Raw genomic sequence first — 23,570 nt, forward strand, 5'->3', positions numbered from 1 at the left:
GAGGCGAGGCTGGCCAATAGGAAGGGCAGGAGGGCCATCAAGGCAGAGTTACCTTGAGATGGCTGTGCATAAGGGAAGTAGGATGGGTACTGAGGCTGCCGATAGGGGTAAAACCCTCCCGAACCACGGCCATAACCCCTGTACCTCTGTAGAGAGAGAGAGAGAGAGCGAGAGCGAGAGCGAGAGCGAGAGCGAGAGCGAGAGCTGGATAAATTGTTCTGAGCTCAAACAAACTAGTAATCATATTCAAATAGTAGACCGTACTATAGTACTCTAATAGACAGAATACCTAATCGATAGTACTAAATATTACTGCACCTCATTGCTAGCTGAGCGCTCCTCTCGATCATGTTCCTCAGACACCTGCACACACAAACAAAATCCCAGGATGAATGATATGGTATAAAGTAATCAACACTCAAAGTGTGAACTTAAGTCCATCATATTGTAATAATTCAGATATTGTCATATTCCAATGCAATGCAATCTATGGAAACGGCAATCTCTTGTTGTATTGATGTGTAAATTGAAGGCTTGATGTTGTATTTCAAGAATTCTTACAGGAATGGAAGAACAAAGTCCAATCAGGCACATCACTAGAAATAGTAGTTTCATGGTCACCACGGAGTTCTTGAAATGAAAAAGACATACAGTGAATTCAAAGCTAGACACGCCTGACTAAACTCCACTACAGTATTCTTTGAAACTCTTACCTGTTCAAGTGAAGATGTCAAATTCTTTAAAAGTATTCAACTTGAGACTGATGCTGTATTGTAACTTAAAAGCAAAATATGCTTTTATAGACCATTTCATTCCACTGTCAACCAATGAGCTTTCAGTCCCATGATCAATGGTGTGTCCTGGAGATGTGAAATGTGATGAAATTAGACATTTGGTGTGTCATTCTACAAATCTGTATATATCCATAGTGCCAACAAAGAACAATGGCCCATCAGTATTAGGAAACCTTTGCTAAGTTGACAGGTTTTGAAACTGTTGATGATTTATACCCTTGTTTTTTGGGCATTGCGGAGGATAAATTAACTCATTTAATTGTAATGTACATTTTTAATTTCTCAATTTATACAGCATAGCTCAAGTACCAGACTTTATTTTGATTTCTCCTATCATGCAATATAATGTACCACACTTTGTATAGATTTCTCACAATTTCCATAAACTTAATGAGCATTCATCAGAGGACTGGATAGACATACAATTCAGCTTGAAATATAAATGTGTTTATTAACCAGAAATGCATAAAGGAATCACACTTCATAGTCAATGTCTGGGAGTTCCATGAAATACCTGATTGACAGAAAAGCAAATTAATGAATTTATAGGATATACATTGTACTTATGATGTTTGGGGAATCCAGTGTTGGGAAAAGTGCCAAATTGTCATACTTGAGTAAAAGTAAAGATACTTAAAATGGCTCAATTTTAAGTGAAAGTCACTCAGTAAAATACTGCTGGAGTAAAAGTCTAAAAGTATTTTGCTTTACAAATACTTAAGTATTAAAATAATTGTAATTGCTGTAATTGTGTTTTGTGAGTCCACCTTATTCTGAAAACACATGCAGTACCAATGTTTTACAGAAAATACAAAATGTCAACTGCATCCAGCTAGTCGCTGAAATCATTTTTGAATGTGTGATAGAAATGGATTTTCCTTGTTCTGAAAACACATGCAGTACCATTGTTTTGCAAACAAACACCCACTTCACTCCCCACCTATGAACGTTGCCAAATCATCATGGGAAGGACTTGATTGTAGAATTAAGTAGGCTTATGATTACAAGTTAAACTGAGTCACCAGCTTAAACAGTATAATATGCAACTCAATCCCCACCTTGCCACGACAAATGTCCAACTTTTGTAACTTATTGAATGTATATGTTGCCCCAAGCAAAAATGTTTATTTCAGATCCTTTTTATAAGTTCAGACATTTTACTTTGGAGAAGTAAACTAATATTCATTATACAATATACATTTCCCATCACTCATGGGAACACTCATCCGAGTTCCTGTCAAACTGCCATTGTAGGGCTCTTTCTGTTGACAAACTGGCATTGCGGAACTCAAGGTCAATTAACCCACTACAGTCTAAGCCCTGTCTAAGCTGGGAGTGTGGTGTGGGGAGGGAGGGCTCTTCTAAGCTATTCATGTGTGGCATGTTTCGTCACAGTATTGTCTTTTGAACATTTGTTTTGGACTGATGCCCGACAGCATTCTACTAAATGTATCGACTATGAGCGCTGATGAATATTTCATCAAAAGTGCATTACATTGGTATGGAAATAAAATGACATTCAAATGTCACCAGTTTGACTTTAAATGCGGTATAATGTTAGCTAGCTAGCTAGGATTGAGGGGAGGGTTGCTACTTTAGCAATGTCATCAAATATTCAGGCACCTAATTGAAATGTAGACTTAACATTAGTTAGCCTCTGTCCAGAATGACTGGGTTTATCAGAACTTTAGGGCACCACTATGGCGCTGCCGATAGAGGGCGGCTTGAGAACATTCATAACAGTGGCATGACGTGACTGAGTGACGGAGGTGCTACCTATGAATTTGGGAATGTTTTAAGAAGGATCATTTTGCTATTTGATATTGATTTTTAAGGCCCCTTGAAGGATCAAAAAACTTTTTTTTAAATTATTTGATGAAAAAATGTATATGGTCTTACTGCTATTAGCCCATAAAAAGTCAATGAATAACAGATTTACTACATGGAACAACAGATAGTCCCCCCATAAAAATCAAAAGGAAGTTTGTTCTGAAGAGTCTATCCTATAAACTGAGAGAAATAAGAAGGATCGGAAAACTTTTTTTTAACATGTATTTAAACCCTTATTTTTGGCCTTAAACATTCTCCATGTACAGTGGCAAGACAAGGTATGTGAATCCTTTGGAAATACCTGGACATCTGCATAAATTGGTCATAAAATGTGATCTGAGCTTCATCTCGGTCACAACAATAGACAAACACAGTCTGTTAAACTAATAACACACAAACAATGATATGATTTCATGTCTTTATTGAACACATTGTGTGAAGATTCACTGTGCAGGGTGGGAAAAGTATGTGAAACCTTGGATTTAATAACTGGTTGGCCCTCATTTGGCAGCAATAACCTCAACCAAACGTGTTCTGTAGTTGCGGATCAGACCTGCACAACGGTCAGGAGGAATTTTGGACTATTCCTCTGTACAAAACTGTTTCAGTTCAGCAATCGGGTTGAAGTCAGGACTCTGACTGGGCCAGTCCAGAATGCGTATTTTCTTCTGTTGAAGTCATTCTGTTGTCCATTTACTTCTGTGTTTTGGGTCGCTGTCCTGTTGCATCACTCAACTTCTATTGATCTTCACTTGGCAGACAGATAGCCTGACATTCTCCTGCAAAATGTCTTGATGAAGTTGGAAATTAATTTTTCCATCGATGATCGCAAGCTGTCCAGGCCCTGAGGCAGCAAAGCAGCCCCAAACCATGATGCTCTCTCCACCGTACTTTACATTTGGGATGAGGTTTTGATGTTGTTCTGTGACTTTTTTTCTCCAGACAGTGTTGTGTGTTCCTTCCAAACAACTCAAATGAAGTTTAATCTGTCCATAGAATATTTTGCCAGTAGTGCTATGGAACATCCAGGTGCATTTTTGCAAACTCCAGACGTGTGGCAATGTTTTCTTGGACAGCAGTGGCTTCTTCCGTGGTGTCCTCCCATGAACACCATTCTTGTTAATTGTTTTACGTACCGTAGACTCGTCAACAGACATGTTCGCATGTTCCAGAGATTTCTGTAAGTCTTTATCTGACACTCTAGGATTATTCTTTATCTCATTCAGCATTCTGCTCTGTGCTCTTACAGTCATCTTTGCAAGATGGCCACTCATAGGGAGAGTAGCAACAGTTCTGAACTTTCTCCATTTATAGACAATTTGTCTTAATCATGGACTGATGAACATCAAGGCTTTTAGACATGCTTTTGTAACCCTTTCCAGCTTTTTGCAAGTCAACAATTCTTAGTCTTAGGTCTGAGATCTCTTTTGTTCAAGGCATGGTTCACATCAGGCAATGCTTCTTGTGGATAGCAAACTCATATTTTGTGAGTGTTTTTATAGGGCAAGGCAGCTCGAACCAGCATTTCCAATTGATTGGACTTTTGGATCGCTTTTGGAGAAGTCATTAATTAGCCTAGGGGTTCACATACCTTTTCCAACCTATACAGTGAATGTTTAAATGATGACACTTTTTCAGTGCATTTGGAAAGTATTCATACCTCTTGACTTTTTCCACATTTTGTTATGTTACAGCCTTATTGTAAAATGTATTACATTTTTTTAAATTCCTCATCACAACACCCCATAATGACCAAGTGCATAAAGGTTTTTAAAAAAAAAACATTTAAAAACAAATATATCTTAATTACATAAGTATTCAACCCTTTCCATGAGACTCGAAACTGGTCTAAGTTGCATCCTGTTTCCATTGATCATCCTATAGATGTTTCAACAACTTGATTGGAGTCGACCTGTTGTAAATTCAATTGATTGAACATGATTTGGAAAGGCACACAGCTGTCTATATATGGTCCCACAGTTGACAATGCATGTCAGAGCAAAAACAAAGCCTTGAGGTCAAAGGAATTGTCTTTAGAGCACAGGGTTCCCAAGAACACAGTGGACTCCATCATTCTTAAATGAAAGAAGTTTGGAACCACCAAGACTCTTCCAAGAGCTGTCTGCCCAGCCAAACTGAGAAATTGGCCTTCATCAGGGAGGTGACCAAGAACCTGAGTTTATTTGTGGAGATGGGAAAACCTTTCAGAAGGACAACCATCTCTGCAGCACTCCACCAATTAGGCCTTTATGGTAGAGTGGCAAGACGGAAGCCACTCCTCAGTAAAAGCCACATGACAGCCCACTTGGAGTTTGCCAAAAGGCACCTAAAGGACTCTCAGACCATGAGCAACAAGATTCTCTAGTCTGATGAAACCAAGATTGAACACTTTGGCTTGAATGTCAAGTGACACATCTAGAGGAAACCAGGCACCATCCCTTCGGTGAAGCATGGTGGTGGCAGCATCAAGCTGTGGCAGGGATTGCGAGACTAGTCAGGATCAAGGGAAAGATGAAAGGAGTAAAGTACAGAGAGAGATTCTTGATGAGAGAGATCCTTGATGAAAACCTGCTCCAGAGCGCTCGGGACCTCAGACTGTGGCTGAGGTTCACCTCCCTACAGGCCAACGACCCTAAGCACACAGCCAAGACAACACAGGAGAGGCATCGGGACAAGTCTCTGAATGTCCTTGAGTGGCCTAGCCAAAGCTCAGACTTGAACACGATCGAACATGTCTGGAGAGACCTGAAAATAGCTGTGTAGCAAAACTCCCCATCAAACATGACAGAGCTTGAGAGGATCTGCATTGAAAAATAGAAGAATCAAGCTTGTAGCATCATATCCAAGAAGAGTCGAGGCTGTAATCACTGTCAAAGTTGCTTGAAAACAGTACTGAGTACAAGGTCTGAACACTTCTGTAAATGTGATTGTTCAGTTTTTTTATTTTTAATACATTTGCAAAAAATTCTAAAACCTGTTTTTTTCTTTTTCATCGTGGGGTATTGTGTGTAGATTGATGAGGGGGAAAACACTATATTATCAATTTTAGAATAAGGCTGTAATGTAACAAAATGTGGAATAAGTCAAGGGGTCTGAATACCTCCCCGAATGCACCGTATACAGTACTTCCACACATTTTTTCAACTGGCACTGGGTGACATTCAGACACGTTTTGTGAGGCCTGTGAGTGTCCTGCAAATCAACCGTCAGTGTCTCAACGCAAAGGAGTCTGTTTGGACGCTACAGATAGAAGTTGGCAGATCGTCTGTACCGACTTCAGACGAGTCCCAAGACACTTGTGGGGGTCATAGAGCAAAACGGGTCTCATCTATCCATAGAGGCATAGGAACGTTTGTAGGACCGTTTGTTACAGAGAGTTTTTCTAGCTGATATCTCTAGCTTAAACTGACCGACTATTTTGGAGAAAAAAAATATGCTAATTCGATGTCCATGTGGGTGCGGACATCTACTCTGAGGGGGAACCTCATTAGCAAAGCCTGACTGATAATTGCCCTTCTGCACACATCACACAGAGGCTGTGTTTTCTCAAACTGTGTAGAGATTGCACAACACTTGTGGTCTAATAAAAGTGTCCATAGGATGAAGCTTAGAGCTCAAAGATTCTGACCAGGTGAAGAGACTGGCAAGCCTAAATTCACATGTGGTTTGTCTCATGTCAACCGCTAAATAAATATGTCAATTAGCAATGAAAACAATTATTATCTACTTATCAGATTTAACAATCAACATTAGCTCTTTGTTGATCTTGCAGAGACTGAGGAATAATACTATGTCTGGATTGTCATACAAATTGTTCCCAAATATCACTGTCTCAATATTTTTGCTCAGGCATAACCCCCTAGAGTTGATTGATGCACCGGCGCATCAATCTGAATTACATAACAAGAAAATCCTCATCATAATCTGTCAGTTTACAAAAGAGAAATCTGCATTGGATGCGTCTCAATCCACCACATCCACCAGTGTTGCACTTCCACATCTGCAGTGAAAGGTGTCAGAGTTTGAGCGGTATATGTCAGACCATGAGAGATTCCGAACATTTGGTGTTCTCCGTTATTCTCCACGTCTCTCACAATTGTCAGTAGAGTCGTTTGAAGTTCTGTTTGGTACCACCCGTTTCGGCGACAATCTTATGGGACCCCACTGTGAAAAGGGCAGATTTTGCTACACGGCACAGACAAGTGGCACGGGACTTGTCTGAGGTAATCGTTACAGGTTTCAAAAAACTAATGGAAGCATGAAGGTAGTTTGATGCCTACCCCAAAAAAAGGGGTTAAATATGTGTCAAAAAAATAAGTATATATACATAAGCAGTACATTTCCTCCTAGATTTAGGACAGACACTTCAATACTATTATATACTATTACAATACTCAATATTATTATAAAAATGTTAAAAAATAATTTTTGCATTTATGAATGTGTTATTCAATGCATTTCTATGAGATTTAGTAGTAAAGTCTAAAATCAGTCATTTACATATTTTTTGATGACTGAAAGCGGTCCTCTAATTCAAAATCAAATAGCTAAATTATCAAAAGTATGACCATCTTAAAACAACTCCACATCTCAGCTTAGCACCCAAAGTCTTTTAATATTTGACATTTTTTGTTATTAGGATCCCCATTAGCCAATGGCGACAGCTTGTCTTACTGGGGTCCGACACATAACGAAGAAGACATTACAAAGAAAACGACATTACTAAGACAGAAATAAAGAAAGATCTAAAGAAATACTATGCTTAATCTATTATAATGGACTCTGAATGAATAAATTATCAATAGATGAGACATGGTCATTCTGTCAAAATGTCTTCACACGCACGCACGCATGCACCACACACACACACAGGCAAACACACACACGCACACACACACACACACACACACACACACACACACACACACACACACACACACACACACACACACACACACACACACACACACACTGGAAATGCACACACACTGCAGGAGAGGTATTACCTTTAACCACATGGTGTCACTAATGGATTGAATTTGAAGTAGCTTCCATAACAATTCAGTACTACAGTAGTGTCTTGATTCATTTATTTTTCATTAAATCTGTCTTTTTGTTTCTCTTTTTTTTTTTCTTTGTCGATATGATGGTAACTTTGAGAGTAATTCTCCTGAAAGTAGAACAATCTTACCTTCAGTATAGCCAAGCACCTTGCCTTGTCCTTTTATGATTTCATTTGTATTTTATTTATTTTTTTATTTCACCTTTATTTATTCAAGTAGGCCAGTTGAGAATAAGTTCTCATTTACAACTGCAACGTGGCCAAGATAAAGCAAGCAGTGCAACACAAACAACAACACACAGTTACACATGGAATAAACAGACATACAGTCAATAACACAATAGAAAAGTCTATAAACAGAGGTTAAATAATTACAATATAGCAATAAACACTGGAGTGATAGATGTGCAGAAGATGAATGTGAAAGTAGAGATTCGGTGGTGCAAAGGAGATGCTTAAACTTAGAGAGGGAGATATGAGTCTCCAGCTTCAGTGATTTTTGCAATTTGTTCCATTCATTGGCAGCAGAGAACTGGAAGGAAAGGCGGCCAAATGAGGAATTGGCTTTGGGGGTGACCAGTGAAATATACCTTGCTGGAGCACGTGCTACGGGTGGGTGCTGCTATGGTGATAAGTGAGTACCTAGCAGAGGCTTATAGATGACTTGGAGCCAGTGGGTTTGGCGACGAATATGAAGCGAGGGCCAGCCAACGAGAGCATACAGGTCGCAGTGGTGGGTAGAATATGTTGCTGTACTGTATCAGTTACTGTACCTGGATACTGTACTGTATCCAGGTACAGTAACTGTAACCCAGTGACTTATTTACTTGCTTATCGTAAGCAGCCTGGTAAAATAAGCAGTGGAGTGGGAATAAGTCGAATTATTAAATGTATGTAAAATTATACTGTATTATGTCAAGGCTTTCAATGATGACAACCATCGAAAGATTTAAATGTTTGACCATTGAATTTGGCTACTTGACTTCCTTTAACCGACTTTACTCATAATGTGAATACAATTTAAAATATGTTTAATTGTTTAAAACATAACTCAAATATTGTTCACAACCAAAATAGCCTCACTGAATATATCAAGAAATATCAAATGACAAAACTAGATGCTAATCCTCAGATTTGACAAACTCTGACTAACAAATGCACAAACTGTGAACATATGTTTGAATACAAAATGAAATTTCTCAGGCAAAAGAAAGTGTGCAGGAGGGGACATATGCCATTTCAAATCCTCTTTATTGCATTGCAGATAGACATACAGCAAGTACATTAAAGGGAAACTCAAAATATGGAAGACAGCTATTACAGTACTTATTGTCAGTTAATGTTCTGGTCATTTCATCAACCATAGCTTGCTCTTGTTGAGTTGAAGTTTCTGATTCATGTCCTTTCTCAGCGACCAGCTGGAGCTGGGCCTGGAGCTGGGCCTGGAGCTGGGGCTGGAGCTGGGGCTGGTGCTGGGGCTGGAGCTGGGGCTGGGACAAGACCAAGTCTTTGCAGAAGCAGAAGGTAGTTGTACTGCTGGAGAAAGTTTGGAAAGCCACGGCCACGGCCAGGGCCACGGACACGCTAGAAGAAGGAGGGATATTGAATGTAGTCGCTGGAGCCTCAGTTGTGTACACCATACACAATAACTGTATATAGTTTATTTTAGAAGTAAATAATTTTATTGAATTAACTGTATAGAGCAAGGGCCATGTAGATGCTGAAACAAACAGAACACAACAGATAAAGACATACACAATGACGGATCTGAACTTATTTCATTTATTAATGATGGAATAATCAGCTCTGAACATGAGCTAATGTCAACATATTTGATTTAAACAAGTTATTTCTCCTTCCCCTATCGAGAGAGAGAGAGAGAGAGAGAGAGAGAGAGAGAGAGAGAGAGAGAGAGAGAGAGAGAGAGAGAGAGAGAGAGAGAGAGAGAGAGAGAGAGAAATCAACACTCAAAGTGTGAACTTAAGTCCATCATATTGTAATAATTCAGATATTGTCATATTCCAATGCAATGCAATCTATGGAAACGGCAATCTCTTGTTGCATTGATGTGTAAATTGAAGGCTTGATGTTGTATTTCAAGAATTCTTACAGGAATGGAAGAACAAAGTCCAATCAGGCACATCACTAGGAATAGTAGTTTCATGGTCACCATGGAGTTCTTTAAACGAAAAAGACATACAGGGAATTCAAAGCTAGACACGCCTGACTAAACTCCACTACAGTATTCTTTGAAACTCTTACCTGTTCAAGTGAAGATGTCAAATGCTTGAAATGTTGCTACTAAACTGTTAACACTGTTGCCGTATTGTAACTTAACTGCAAAAATATGCTTTTTATTTCATTTCATTCCACAGTCACACCAATGTGCCTTCAGTGCACCAATGAGCTTTAGTCCCTTGATCAAATGTGTGTCCTGTGTCCTGGAGATGTAAAATGTGATGAAATTAGGCATTTTTATTATTAAATAACGCAAGGTAATGTACCACACTTTTTCTTACAATTTCCATAAACTTAATGAGCATTCATCAGAGGACTGGATAGACATACAATTGAGCTTAAAATATGAATGTGTTTATTAAACAGAAATGCATAAAGGAATCACACTTCATAGTTAATGTCTGGGAGTTCCATGAAATACCTGATAGACAGAAAAGTGAATTAATGAATTTAAGGGATATACTTTGTACTTATGATGTTTGGGGAATCCAGTGTTGGGAAAAGTGCCCAATTGTCATACTTGAGTAAAAGTAAAGATACCTTAATAGAAAATAAAGTTACCCACTTAAATACAACTTGAGTAAAAGTCTAAAAGTATTTGGTTTTAAATATACTTAAGTATCAAAAGTATATGTAATTGCTCAAATATACTCAAAGGTAAAGGTATAAATCATTACAAAAACCTTATATTAAACAAACCAGACGCCACCATTTTCTTGTCTACTTTATTTAGGGATAGCCAGGGGTACACTCCAACACTCAGACATCTTTGTAAACTAAGCATTTGTGTTTTGTGAGTCCACCAGATCAGAGACAGTAGGGATGAGCAGGGATGTTCTCTTGATAAGCGTATGAATTTGTCCATTTTCCTGTCCTGCTAAGCATTCAAAAGGTAATTTTTGGATGTCAAGGACAATGTATGGGGTAAAATGTACATTATTTTCTTCAGGAATTTTGTGAAGCATAAGTAAAAGTTGTCAGAAATATATATATAGTAAAGTAAAGTACAGATACCCCCAAAAACTGTTTAAGTAGTACTTTTCACCTGTTTAACGTCCAACTGGGGCAGGGGCTGGTGCAGGGGCAGGGGCAGGGGCAGGGGCAGGGGCAGGGGCAGGGGCAGGGGCTGGTGCTGGTGCTGGGACAGAGGCAGCAAACAGTTTAAGTAGAAGTTGAAGTAGCTGATTTGAATTCAACTGTGGCAGGGAGGGCAGAAAGGAACCAGCCTAAATAGGAAAAGAAAACAGCAGTTTTTTTCTCATTCAATGTCCTTTTGATATACACACCACACATGGAATCATATCTCAGAATATTCACATATGTTTCATATACATTGATCTTCACTACTATATGTTAAATAATTTCTGCTCATAATCTGTGGAGCTATGGAACTTACCTCCCTGGAGTTTGAGTTAGAGTTGGAGTCAGAGCTGGAACGTGCAACTCTCAAGTGATCCACATCAGCCTGAAAAAGTATAATTTTATTATTTAAATATGCATATGTATTTATATATACAGTATATACTAAAATATATATACATCAAATTTGATATAAAGAAGAATATTATATATTTTGTGGCAAATATATTGTATGTTGATATTTGCTAAACTCACAGGAAGAGCCAATGACAGGCCCAGGAGGCAGCCCAGAAAGATTACAGTCTTCATCATCATCTTGGTGGTCTGTTCTAAAAACATAAAAAGATACAAAAGCAATTCGATGACCTTTTTTTAGTCTGAATTTTTAAGTCGAATGTTAACACTAGAGTGTAAGTACATTTATCACTATTCAAAAGCCCTGCTTCACAACCAATTTCCTTACCTTCGAGTCAGTCAATTTCAGCAGTTGATCAGGTGTGACGATGCAAAAGACAATGAGTTATACCCAGTCGGTTGGGTCTTTTAAATAGAGTTAAGAACATTGATGTCACAACCCCTAATACTAGGTGGTATTATTGTGAAAATAATCATGATGTTGAATATTCTGAAATCTTTAATCTCTCTGTTGAAGGATAGGTGTGGGTAATACTAATGGATTAACATTATAACTGTACAGATGAGTCACACATGAAATGTATGATATACAGTACCAGTCAAAGGTTAAGACACACCTACTCATTCAAGTTTTTTTTAAACATGTTTTATTTTCTACACTGTATAATAACAGGGAAGACATCAGAGCTATGAAATAACACACATAGAATCATCTAGAAACCCCAAAAGTGTTAATCAAATCAAAATATATTTTACATTTGAGATTCGTCAAGAGAATGCCAAGTGTGTGCGAAGCTGTCAAGGCAAAAGGTGGTTACATTGAAGAATCTGAACACTTTTTAAAAATGACTGCATGATTCCATGTGTGTTATTTCATATTGTTGATATCTTCACTATTATTCTACAATGTAGAAAATAGTAAAAATGTAAAAAATTATCTTGAATGAGTAGGTGGGTCCAAACTTTTGACTGGTACTGTATGCATAAAAAAACTGGTAACTTCACAATAATTTGTATTAATTAACTTTCTATAAAGACTGTTTATTATTAGTTATTTACAACAGTATTATAAACATACAATGTATAATCCTTTAAAATCTTTATTATAATATATAAAAGCTTTCTAAGCATTTCTGAATATTTATTAGAATTTGTAATAGCTTCGTCATAAATGTTACTATGAAGACAAAATATCAACTACATCCAGCTAATAGCAGAATTATTTTGGGATCGTGTGATATAAATGGATCTAAAAAATTGTTTTAACACATGCAGTACCAGTGTTTGCAAACAAACACCCATTTCGCTCCACCACCATTGAACGTTGCCAAATCGTCATGGGAAGGACTTGATTGTAGAATTAAGTAGGCTTATAAACAAGAAACTGAGTCACCAGCTAAGAAAGTATAATATGCAACTCAATCCCCACCTTGCCACGACAAATGTCCAGATTCACTACAGACAGTCCTCCCCCAGAAATCTAAAAGTAGTGTGTTCTAAAGTGTCTGTCCGAAAGGAACCCCTTTTAATTTTACATGTGTTCAAACCATTCTTTTTTAGCAATAAACAGTACTTCCATAATTTGTTTAACTGGTATCGGGTGACATTCAGACAAGTCATGTGAGGCCTGTGGGCACCCTAGAGCAAATCAACCAACATGTACAATACCAGTCAAAAGTTTGGACAAACATACTCAATCAAGGGTTTTCTTTATTTTTACTATTTTCTACTTTGTAGAATAATAGTGAAGACATCAAAACTATGAAATAATATACAGTGGGGAGAACAAGTATTTGGTACACTGCCGATTTTGCAGGTTTTCCTACTTACAAAGCATGTAGAGGTCTGTAGTTTTTATCATAGGTACACTTCAACTGTGAGAGACGGAATGTCACGACTAGTCAAGGTGGGTGGAATCAGGCGCAGAGAGCAAATAGTGAATAGTAGTTTATTCTCCGGTGAACAAAAATAAACACGGACAACCCAAAAAACAAACAGGGTGAAAATATCCAAAACAGGATAACAGACAAACCGGAGAAATAAAACACAAAAACAGATACTAATTAACTAACACACAGGTGAAAACAATCAGACAAAACCAACAGATAACCGAAAAGGGATCGGTAGTGGCTAATAGGATGGTGACGACGACCGCCGAGCACAGCCTGAACGGGCAGGAGAGCCATCCTCGGCGGAAGTCGTGACACGGAATATAAAACAAAAATCAAGAAAATCACATTGTATGATTTTTAAGTAACTAATTTGCATTTCATTGCATGACATAAGTATTTGATACATCAGAAAAGCAGAACTTAATATTTGGGACAGAAACCTTTGTTTGCAATTACAGAGATCATACATTTCCTGTAGTTCTTCACCAGGTTTGCACACACTGCAGCAGGGATTTTGGCCCACTCCTCCATACAGACCTTCTCCAGATCCTTCAGGTTTCAGGGCTGTCGTTAGGCAATGTGTGCTGGCTTGTTCAGGGGGACCGTGCGTGCGCTGCAGGACTTTAATCCATGAAGGCGTAGGGTGTTACTAATGGTTTTCTTTGAGACTGTGGTCCCAGCTCTCTTCAGGTCATTGACCAGGTCCTGCCGTGTAGTTCTGGACTGATCCCTCACCTTTCTCATGATTATTGATGCCCCACGAGCTGAGATCTTGCATGGATCCCCAGACCGAGGGTGATTGACCGTCATCTTGAACTTCTTCCATTTTCTAATAATTGCGCCAACAGTTGTTTCCTTCTCACCAAGCTGCTTGCCTATTGTCCTGTGGCCCATCTCAGCCTTGTGAACGTTGCAGGTCTACAATTTTACCCTGATGTCCTTACACAACTCTCTGGTCTTGGCCATTGTGGAGAGGTTGGAGTCTGTTTGATTGAGTGTGTGGACAGGTGTATTTTATACAGGTAACGAGTTCAAACAGGTGCAGTTAATACAGGTAATGAGTGGAGATTAGGAGGGCTTCTTAAAGAAAAACTAAAAGGTCTGTGAGAGCCAGAATTCATACGGGTTGGTAGGTGATGAAATACTTATGTCATGCAATAAAATGCAAATTAATTACTTAAAAATCATACAATGTGATTTTCTAGATTTTTATTTTAGATTCCATCTCTCACATTTGAAGTGTACCTATGATAAAAATTACAGACCTCTACATGCTTTGTAAGTAGGAAAACCTGCATAATCGTCAGTGTATCAAATACTTGTCCTCCCCACTGTATGGAATCATGTAGTCACAAAAAAAGTGTTAAACAAAACATGCTTCTTCAAAGTTTTGACAGGAGAACGCATGCGAACGAGCGAAACTGCGCCCCTCTGTACTGTTCTACATTTCTCTCTGCAGGCCATCTATCTGATGCTGTCTGGTCTTAGTGCCAGCATCAGTTTGTGGTAGTGCGCTACTTACCAGACGGCTTGTTTGCTTGTTTGTTTGATTCGTTTTGGGATATCGACCGACAGCCTGTAAGGTCTGGAATGATATATCAATATTTTGTTTTGTTGTGTTTTGACACTCGGCTGGGAAGCTTTGATTGCTGGAGAACACTGAGTCCAGCAAATACAGTGGCAAGAAAAAGTTTGTGAACCCTTTAGAATTACCTGGATTTCTGCATAAAGTCGTCATAAAATCTTCTAAGTCACAACAGTAGACAAACACAGTCTGCTTAAACCAATAATACACAAACAATTATACATTTTCATGTCTTTATTGAACACACTAGGTAAACATTCACAGTGCAGGGTGGGAAAAGTATGTGAACCCTTGGATTTAATAACTGGCTGACCCTCCTTTGGCAGCAATAAACTCAACCAAATGTTTTCTGCACCACGGTCAGGAAGAATGTTGGACCATTCATCTTTACAAAACTGTTTCAGTTCAGCAATATTCTTAGGATCTGTCCACAGAATAATTTGCCAAATGCGCTGTGGAACATCCAGGTTCTCTTTTGCAGACTTCAGACGTGCAGCAATGATTTTTTTCAGACAGGAGTGGCTTGTTCCATGGTTTCCTCCCATGAACACTATTCTTGTTTAGTGTTTTACGTATCGTAGACTCATCAACAGAGATTTTGGCATGTTCCAGAGATTTCTGTAAGTCTTTAGCTGACTCTCTAGGATTCTTCTTAACCTCACTGAGCATTCTGCTCTGTGCTCTTGCAGTCATCTTTGCAGGACAGACAATTTGGACGGACAATTTGTCTTACTATGGAAAGATGAACATCAAGGCATTTAGACATACTTTTGTAACCCTTTCCAGCTTTATGCAAGTCAACAATTCTTAATCTTAGGTCTTCTGAGCCTCTTTTATTCGAGGCATGGTTCACATCAGGCAATGCTTCTTGTGAATAGCAAACTCACATTTTGTGAGTGTTTTTCATAGGGCAAGTCAGCTCTAACCAACGTCTCTAATCTCGTCTCACTGATTAGACTCCATGTTAGTTGACTCCTGACTCCAATTAACTTTTAGAAAAGTCATTAGCCGAGGGGTTCAAATTCTTTTTCAACCTGCACTGTGAATGTTTAATTGATGTATTCAATTTAGGCAAGAAAATACAATAATATTGTTGTGACTAAGATGAAAATCAGATAAAATTGTATGACTAATTAATGCAGGAATTGAGGTAATTCCAAAAGGTTCACATACTTTTTCTTGCCACTGTATCTATTTGAGGATCAACATTTACATTTACATTTAAGTCATTTAGCAGACGCTCTTATTCAGAGCGACTTACAAATTGGTGCATTCACCTTATGACATCCAGTAGAACAGTCACTTTACAATAGTGCATCTAAATCTTAAAGGGGGGTGAGAAGGATTACTTATCCTATCCTAGGTATTCCTTAAAGAGGTGGGGTTTCAGGTGTCTCCGGAAGGTGGTGATTGACTCCGCTGTCCTGGCGTCGTGAGGGAGTTTGTTCCACCATTGGGGGCCAGAGCAGCGAACAGTTTTGACTGGGCTGAGCGGGAACTGTACTTCCTCAGTGGTAGGGAGGCGAGCAGGCCAGAGGTGGATGAACGCAGTGCCCTTGTTTGGGTGTAGGGCCTGATCAGAGCCTGGAGGTACTGAGGTGCCGTTCCCCTCACAGCTCCGCAGGCAAGCACCATGGTCTTGTAGCGGATGTGAGCTTCAACTGGAAGCCAGTGGAGAGAGCGGAGGAGTGGGGTGACGTGAGAGAACTTGGAAAGGTTGAACACCAGACGGGCTGCGGCGTTCTGGATGAGTTGTAGGGGTTTAATGGCACAGGCAGGGAGCCCAGCCAACAGCGAGTTGCAGTAATCCAGACGGGAGATGACAAGTGCCTGGATTAGGACCTGCGCCGCTTCCTGTGTGAGGCAGGGTCGTACTCTGCGGATGTTGTAGAGCATGAACCTACAGGAACGGGCCACCGCCTTGATGTTAGTTGAGAACTTAGCGCTCTGGGAGGAGGACACAATGGAGTTGTCAACCGTGATGGCGAGATCATGGAACGGACATTCCTTCCCGGGAGGAAGAGCAGCTCCGTCTTGCCGAGGTTCAGCTTGAGGTGGTGATCCGTCATCCACACTGATATGTCTGCCAGACATGCAGAGATGCGATTCGCCACCTGGTCATCAGAAGGGGGAAAGGAGAAGATTAATTGTGTGTCGTCTGCATAGCAATGATAGGAGAGACCATGTGAGGTTATGACAGAGCCAAGTGACTTGGTGTATAGCGAGAATAGGAGAGGGCCTAGAACAGAGCCCTGGGGACACCAGTGGTGAGAGCGCGTGGTGAGGAGACAGATTCTCGCCACGCCACCTGGTAGGAGCGACCTGTCAGGTAGGACGCAATCCAAGCGTGGGCCGCGCCGGAGATGCCCAACTCGGAGAGGGTGGAGAGGAGGATCTGATGGTTCACAGTATCGAAGGCAGCCGATAGGTCTAGAAGGATGAGAGCAGAGGAGAGAGAGTTAGCTTTAGCAGTGCGGAGCGCCTCCGTGATACAGAGAAGAGCAGTCTCAGTTGAATGACTAGTCTTGAAACCTGACTGATTTGGATCAAGAAGGTCATTCTGAGAGAGATAGCGGGAGAGCTGGCCAAGGACGGCACGTTCAAGAGTTTTGGAGAGAAAAGAAAGAAGGGATACTGGTCTGTAGTTGTTGACATCGGAGGGATCGAGTGTAGGTTTTTTCAGAAGGGGTGCAACTCTCGCTCTCTTGAAGACGGAAGGGACGTAGCCAGCGGTCAGGGATGAGTTGATGAGCGAGGTGAGGTAAGGGAGAAGGTCTCCGGAAATGGTCTGGAGAAGAGAGGAGGGGATAGGGTCAAGCGGGCAGGTTGTTGGGCGGCCGGCCGTCACAAGACGCGAGATTTCATCTGAGAGAGAGGGGAGAAAGAGGTCAGAGCATAGGGTAGGGCAGTGTGAGCAGAACCAGCGGTGTCGTTTGACTTAGCAAACGAAGATCGGATGTTGTCGACCTTCTTTTCAAAATGGTTGACGAAGTCATCTGCAGAGAGGGGAGGAGGGGGAGGGGGAGGAGGATTCAGGAGGGAGGAGAAGGTGGCAAAGAGCTTCCTAGGGTTAGAGGCAGATGCTTGGAATTTAGAGTGGTAGAAAGTGGCTTTAGCAGCAGAGACAGAGGAGGAAAATGTAGAGAGGAGGGAGTGAAAGGATGCCAGGTCCGCAGGGAGGCGAGTTTTCCTCCATTTCCGCTCGGCTGCCCGGAGCCCTGTTGGGAGGTCATCTGAATATTCATAGTATTATTTATAAGAGTGAACAGGTAGAACATTTTTTCTGTTTCTCTGATACATGGCTGAAGAACTCCTGAAATCTCTCCTGTTTTTCCCTTTATTGTCCCTGGATATTCCATATTCAGGAGGGACAGGGAGAGGGCAGAGGGGTGGATTGCGTATGTCCATGAAAGACTTTAAATGTAATTGTATCATATGGAAACACGCCAATGACATTGAATGTATGGTGCTGAATGTCTTCCTCTCCCCTCATATGTCTTTCATTGTTATTGGATTATATCGACCACCAACATCGGATATCTCCTTGAGCCTGTTGTCCAGACCCCGTGCCTGCACCCCCCTCCCAGACCACTTCTGAGATGCCCACTACAGGCGCCGGACTCCCTGCCTTTCTGACCTCCTCGTACAGGTGCCTGTGATCTAAACCTACTCGGGCAACTTCAACCTCAGGGTGCGCACGCAGCCACTTGGCCGCATGACCAAAGTGCCAGGGCAGCTGTTCCGCCGGAGGACCCGTGTTAGACCACACCATTACGCTTCTCGCCTGATACGAGAAGAACACCCGCAGGAGGTAACCGGACGGGTGTATCACTGGATGAGCAAGCTCCGTTAACAAGAAAGAAACAAAAATTGCATCCAGCTTGAGGGGGAAATGTGGTACCCCCCTACCTCCCTCCCCGATGGGACAGAGCATGCGTGCCCCGGCGACCCACTCGCACCTGCCACTCCACATGAACTGAAACACAAGCCTCACTAGAGGCCTCCTCAGACAAGCCGGCAATGGGTAGATGTACGCCAAATACAAAAGAGACGGCAACACATCCACCTTTAGTACCAGAACATTGCCCATAAAGGACAAATACCAAGCCTTCCACATTGCTAGCTTCCTCTGTACCACTGCGATACGCATGTTCCAGTTTAGCGTCGCTGAGCCAGAGGTCTAAAAATGGACCCGGAGAATCCTCAGGGCCCCTCACAGAGAGATAAACCCCGGGCACATCCGTTCTACCGCGCCATCTTCCGAAAAACTTGACGGAAGACTTTGCATGGTTCAGAACTGCTCCCGACTCTCGGGTGAAATCCCCAAAGATGGCAAGGGACCTTGTCAGGCACGAGTCCTTGCACAGCAGCAAGGAAGTGTTGTCGGCGTACTGCATCATCTTAACACGCAGCCCACCACTTCCAGGGATCAACAAGCCTTCCACCCCTGTGTCTGCCCTAATGGCAGCCCCCAGAGGCTCCATGTACAGAACAAAGAGGAGAGCCGAGAGTGCGCACCCCTGCCTGACCCCAGACGAGAGGTCAAAAATGTTACCCAAGTGACTATTTACACTAACTCGGCACCCCGCTCCGACATATAATGTACGAATCCATCCTATGAACTAATCGACCTAACACTCTGAATAAAAAGGATCTATTCACGCGATCGAAGGCTTTCACCTGATCTAGTGCTGCTACCATTAAAGGCAATCCTCTATCTTCAACCCAAGCGATGGAGTCCCTGATTAACTGTAGGTTCCATCTAAAAGAACGGCCCTCTACCCCGCACGTCTGATCCTCATGGACGACGTAGGGAAGGGCTGTGCGCAACCGGTCTGATAAAACCTTTGCAAGAAGCTTGTAATCTACACACAGCATGGTCAACGGCCGCCAGTTGCCAAGGTCAGTTACTTCCCCCTTCTTATATAAAAGTGACAGCACACCAACAGCCATTGATCCCCCGGGACCCCCGTCTCAAGGATGGCCTTCAAGACTTCGAGGACCACTGGTCCAAGTATACCCCAAAACTTGAGATAAAACTTAGCCGGCAGCCCATCCATCCCAGGCACCTTCCCTTTTCCCATCCTCCTAAGAGCGCTCTCAACCTCTTCTAGTGAGATCTGGGCCTTCATCACTTCTCTAATCTCCTCTGGCAACCGCCTGGACAAGTGTTCTAAAACACATTTCCCTGCTCTACATTTATTTCCCTTTCCTTAAATAAACCTTGGAAATGATCAGTTGTCACCCTGACCATATCCTCTGGTTCTCTAACTATACTACAATTTTCTTCCCTAACGCCATGCATTACCTTCCTAATCTGTCTGGCCCTAACCGACGTAAAGAACATAGCAGAACAAGTCTCATTGTGTTCTAGAAAGCCACTATGCGCATTCCGCTCCTGCATCTCCCTGAGCTGCGCCTTTAGGGTTGCGGATCTCTCCCAGTCAAACGACCCGCCGAGGTTGCCTGCCTCGTACTCGAGTTCAATTAACCTTTGGATACGATCCACCTCCCTCCTTCCTTTTTTCCTCTTGCAATACCCTATTATAAAAGCCCTAATCCTCACCGTAACTAATTCCCACCACTCTAACACCCCTCACACATGGACCGGAGGCCTTCAAGCCTCCAAAAGAAACCAAAACCTGTCAACAAAAGCCTACTCCAGCACATCCCGATCTAACTTCCAGTACCCCCTACCAAAGAGGCAGACTGGTGACCCCACCTGCAGGAGCACCCCGTCGTGATCCGAAAAGAAAACAGGCAACAGCCGCCCAGACAACTTACCCAAAGACCTGGGTACAAAAATATAGTCGAGCCTCCGCGCAACCCCCTTGGAGTTGCGTCATGTAGGACCAGCCATTTTTGGGGTAGTGTGCAGGCCACCATCAACCAGACCATGGCAAGCCATTAGCCCGGTGATGGCGCCTGCACTGCTATCCCCCCTATTACTAAATCTGTATTAAAATCCCCCCCTATCACTAATTTCCTATTTGTGACACACATGGGCGCCAGACAGTCCACCATCTCCCTCCTGTCTGCCACCACCTGTGGCCCATACACCACCACTAATCTAAATTTACAATTTACAATGTCACATCCACCCCTATAACCCTCCCCTGCATCACCACAAAAGAACCCTCCACTTTTACCTCCCTGTGCCCACACAAAATCCCTACCCCCGAACAAAAACAGGAGACTCACCCGATGCTCCCCTGCTCCATATCTACCAGTGAGAACACCATCCGTACTCCCGACACCCCACCCCTCTTCCTCCATCTCACCAAACCAGGATGCAGGAATAGTGTTTGGCTCCGGGGTGCCCTGCACCCTGGGTCTACCCCCACACTCCTCCCCCTCCCCAGTCCTGAGTCTTGTTAGGTGTGACCCCACCCAACAGAAGTTGAGGGCCTGGGGAAACCAGCAGCAACCCAGAGGTTTCTCCCACCCCCATCACTCTCTTGACCATCCTCTCCCTCTCATTGTCGGCCAATCGCACCCTCCTCTTCATTCTCTTCTTTGGTGATGGCGGCAGTGGAGAGATACCCCCCCACCAGCTCCTCCACCATACCCTCATCTCTTCCACCAGGGCACTTTCCCCCCACTCCACTTGCTCTTCCACCGTCTCCTTCTCCACCACTCCTCCCTCGCTTTCTTCTCTCTCATGCTCCTCCACTCGCTTGCCTTCTTCCGCCGCTTTTCCTGGTTCTCCTACTCCCGTGCCTTCCGTTTCCTTCTCTCTTCCATCTGCCGCTTCTTGCTCCTCCTCCTTCCTTGCGACCCTCCCCTCTGGACCTGCACTCTGGTCATGAGGCATTCTTCCTTCCCTCCTCTTCTTCCCCATCCCCATCCCCCGTTCCTGCTCCCCCAGCCACAGACAAGTATGTTCTCTGACGAGCTGGGAACCCCGCCACAAGTGTGCTAACTAGCCACACCCGTGGCACGCCTTGTCACAATCCTTCGCCTCGTGCTCCCCAGATCCACAAAATCTGCATTTTCTTGCGCTGCACGAGGCGAAGATATGGCCATAGGCCATACAGCGCCTGCAAAATGGAGGCTGACGTGCATAAAACAACGACCCCCTGTCAGCCCCAGGAGAACATAGCAGGAGGATGGAGGTAGTACTCGAGAACACGCACAGGAAGCCTGGTGCGGGGAGCTGCCACCGGAGGACTGTGTGGAGGTGGCACAGGATGGACCGGACCGTGAAGGCGTACTGGAGAGCTTGAGAGCAGGGCTTGAGAGCAACCGCTATTGTGGGAAGCTTGTGGAAGGCTACCCAAAACGTTTGACCCAAGTGAAACAATTTAAAGGCAAACGCCAACAAATACTAATTGAGTGTATGTAAACTTCTGACCCACTGGGAATGTGAGGAAAGAAATTAAAGCTGAAATAAGTCATTCTCTACTATTATTCTGACATTTCACATTCTTAAAATAAAGTGATGATGAACTGACCTAAGACAGGGAAGTTTTACTAGATTAAATGTCAGGAATTGAGAAAATCAGAGTTTAAATGTATTTGGCTAAGGTGTATAAACTTCCGACTTCAACTCTAGGTGAAGCCGGCATAGTCTTTTGGATCAAGCTAGTCATTAGTTGGATGTATTCCTTTCTGATAAACAGAAGTGAAAGGGTTTGTTTGGGGGGACACTCAGCCGGACGCTCTTACTATACCATTGTTGTCCCCACAAGGGTCAATATTAGGCCTCCTTTACTATCTATGTCAATTATCTCTCGCTTGCCCACAAGTTTAAATGCAGATGATACAGTTCTGTATGTGCACTCATAAAATAGGCAATTGGTTGTAAACAAGTTAACTCAGCCATGTTTCTAAATGGATTACTAATTCTTCCTGCATTTAAATATCGACAAGACTCTTGTATGTACTTCTAGAAATCCATTGATTCTTCCCAATGAGCTGTTGTTGTTAATGGGAGAGAATCAGAAGTAGTGCTTAACTTCAGGTATCTTGGTGTCATTTTGGACTCCACCCTGACATTTAAGACACATGTGAAGAAGGTAGTTTGCACGGTTAAGTTTGGATTATCCAACTTTTAGGTTTATAAGACCTTTCCTTCCTCTGGAGGCCGCCAAACTATATATGCATGCAATGATCTTTCTCACATCTGAGATATTATCTCATGTTGGTCACACTCAATTGAAACCAATTGAAGCACTCTACAAACAAACACTTAAGATTTTTGATAATAAACCAAACAGATACCACCATTGTCACATAATTTACAAACACAGTTAATTTAGTCTGGATAGCTTTAAGCAGTATGTATATGCAAGCATTGTCTTTAAGATCCTGCGTGGTCTTTCACCTCCACCTCTATGCCGGCATATCATGCTCAAGGAAAGCACATATCAATACACAAACAATATAGTGTTTCTCAGCCAATCACAAAGCCCTAATGAAGCCTAAATGTGTTGCAATGAAGGATGTTGTATGATGTCTGGGTGTTCCATAACGCTGGGCATTGCAAAACAGGCAAACAAATTAGCCTCCTGCCACTGCTATTAATCAAATGTGCTAACTGAAAATGTCAGTATAGGCCTACTGTATCATTGTTTCCCATCTGCTGTTAATTCCAGAACAATATTTATTCCACATCTACATTTATGGAGAGAACATTCTCTGTGTGATTCTGTGTGAGTTTCCATTTTATCTCT

General features: G+C 42.1%; 1 protein-coding gene across 1 annotated transcript in view; it reads right to left on the reverse strand.

Annotated features, from left to right (window-relative positions):
• The window catches only part of si:dkey-22i16.7 (E3 ubiquitin-protein ligase TRIM33), a 76,633-nt gene that overhangs the window by 178 nt on the left and 52,885 nt on the right, over positions 1-23,570 (reverse strand). The gene's annotated exons all lie outside the window — the stretch shown is intronic.

The sequence above is a fragment of the Oncorhynchus keta genome, chromosome 16 (genome assembly GCF_023373465.1).
Source record: "Oncorhynchus keta strain PuntledgeMale-10-30-2019 chromosome 16, Oket_V2, whole genome shotgun sequence".
Classification (NCBI taxonomy): Eukaryota; Metazoa; Chordata; class Actinopteri; order Salmoniformes; family Salmonidae; genus Oncorhynchus; species Oncorhynchus keta.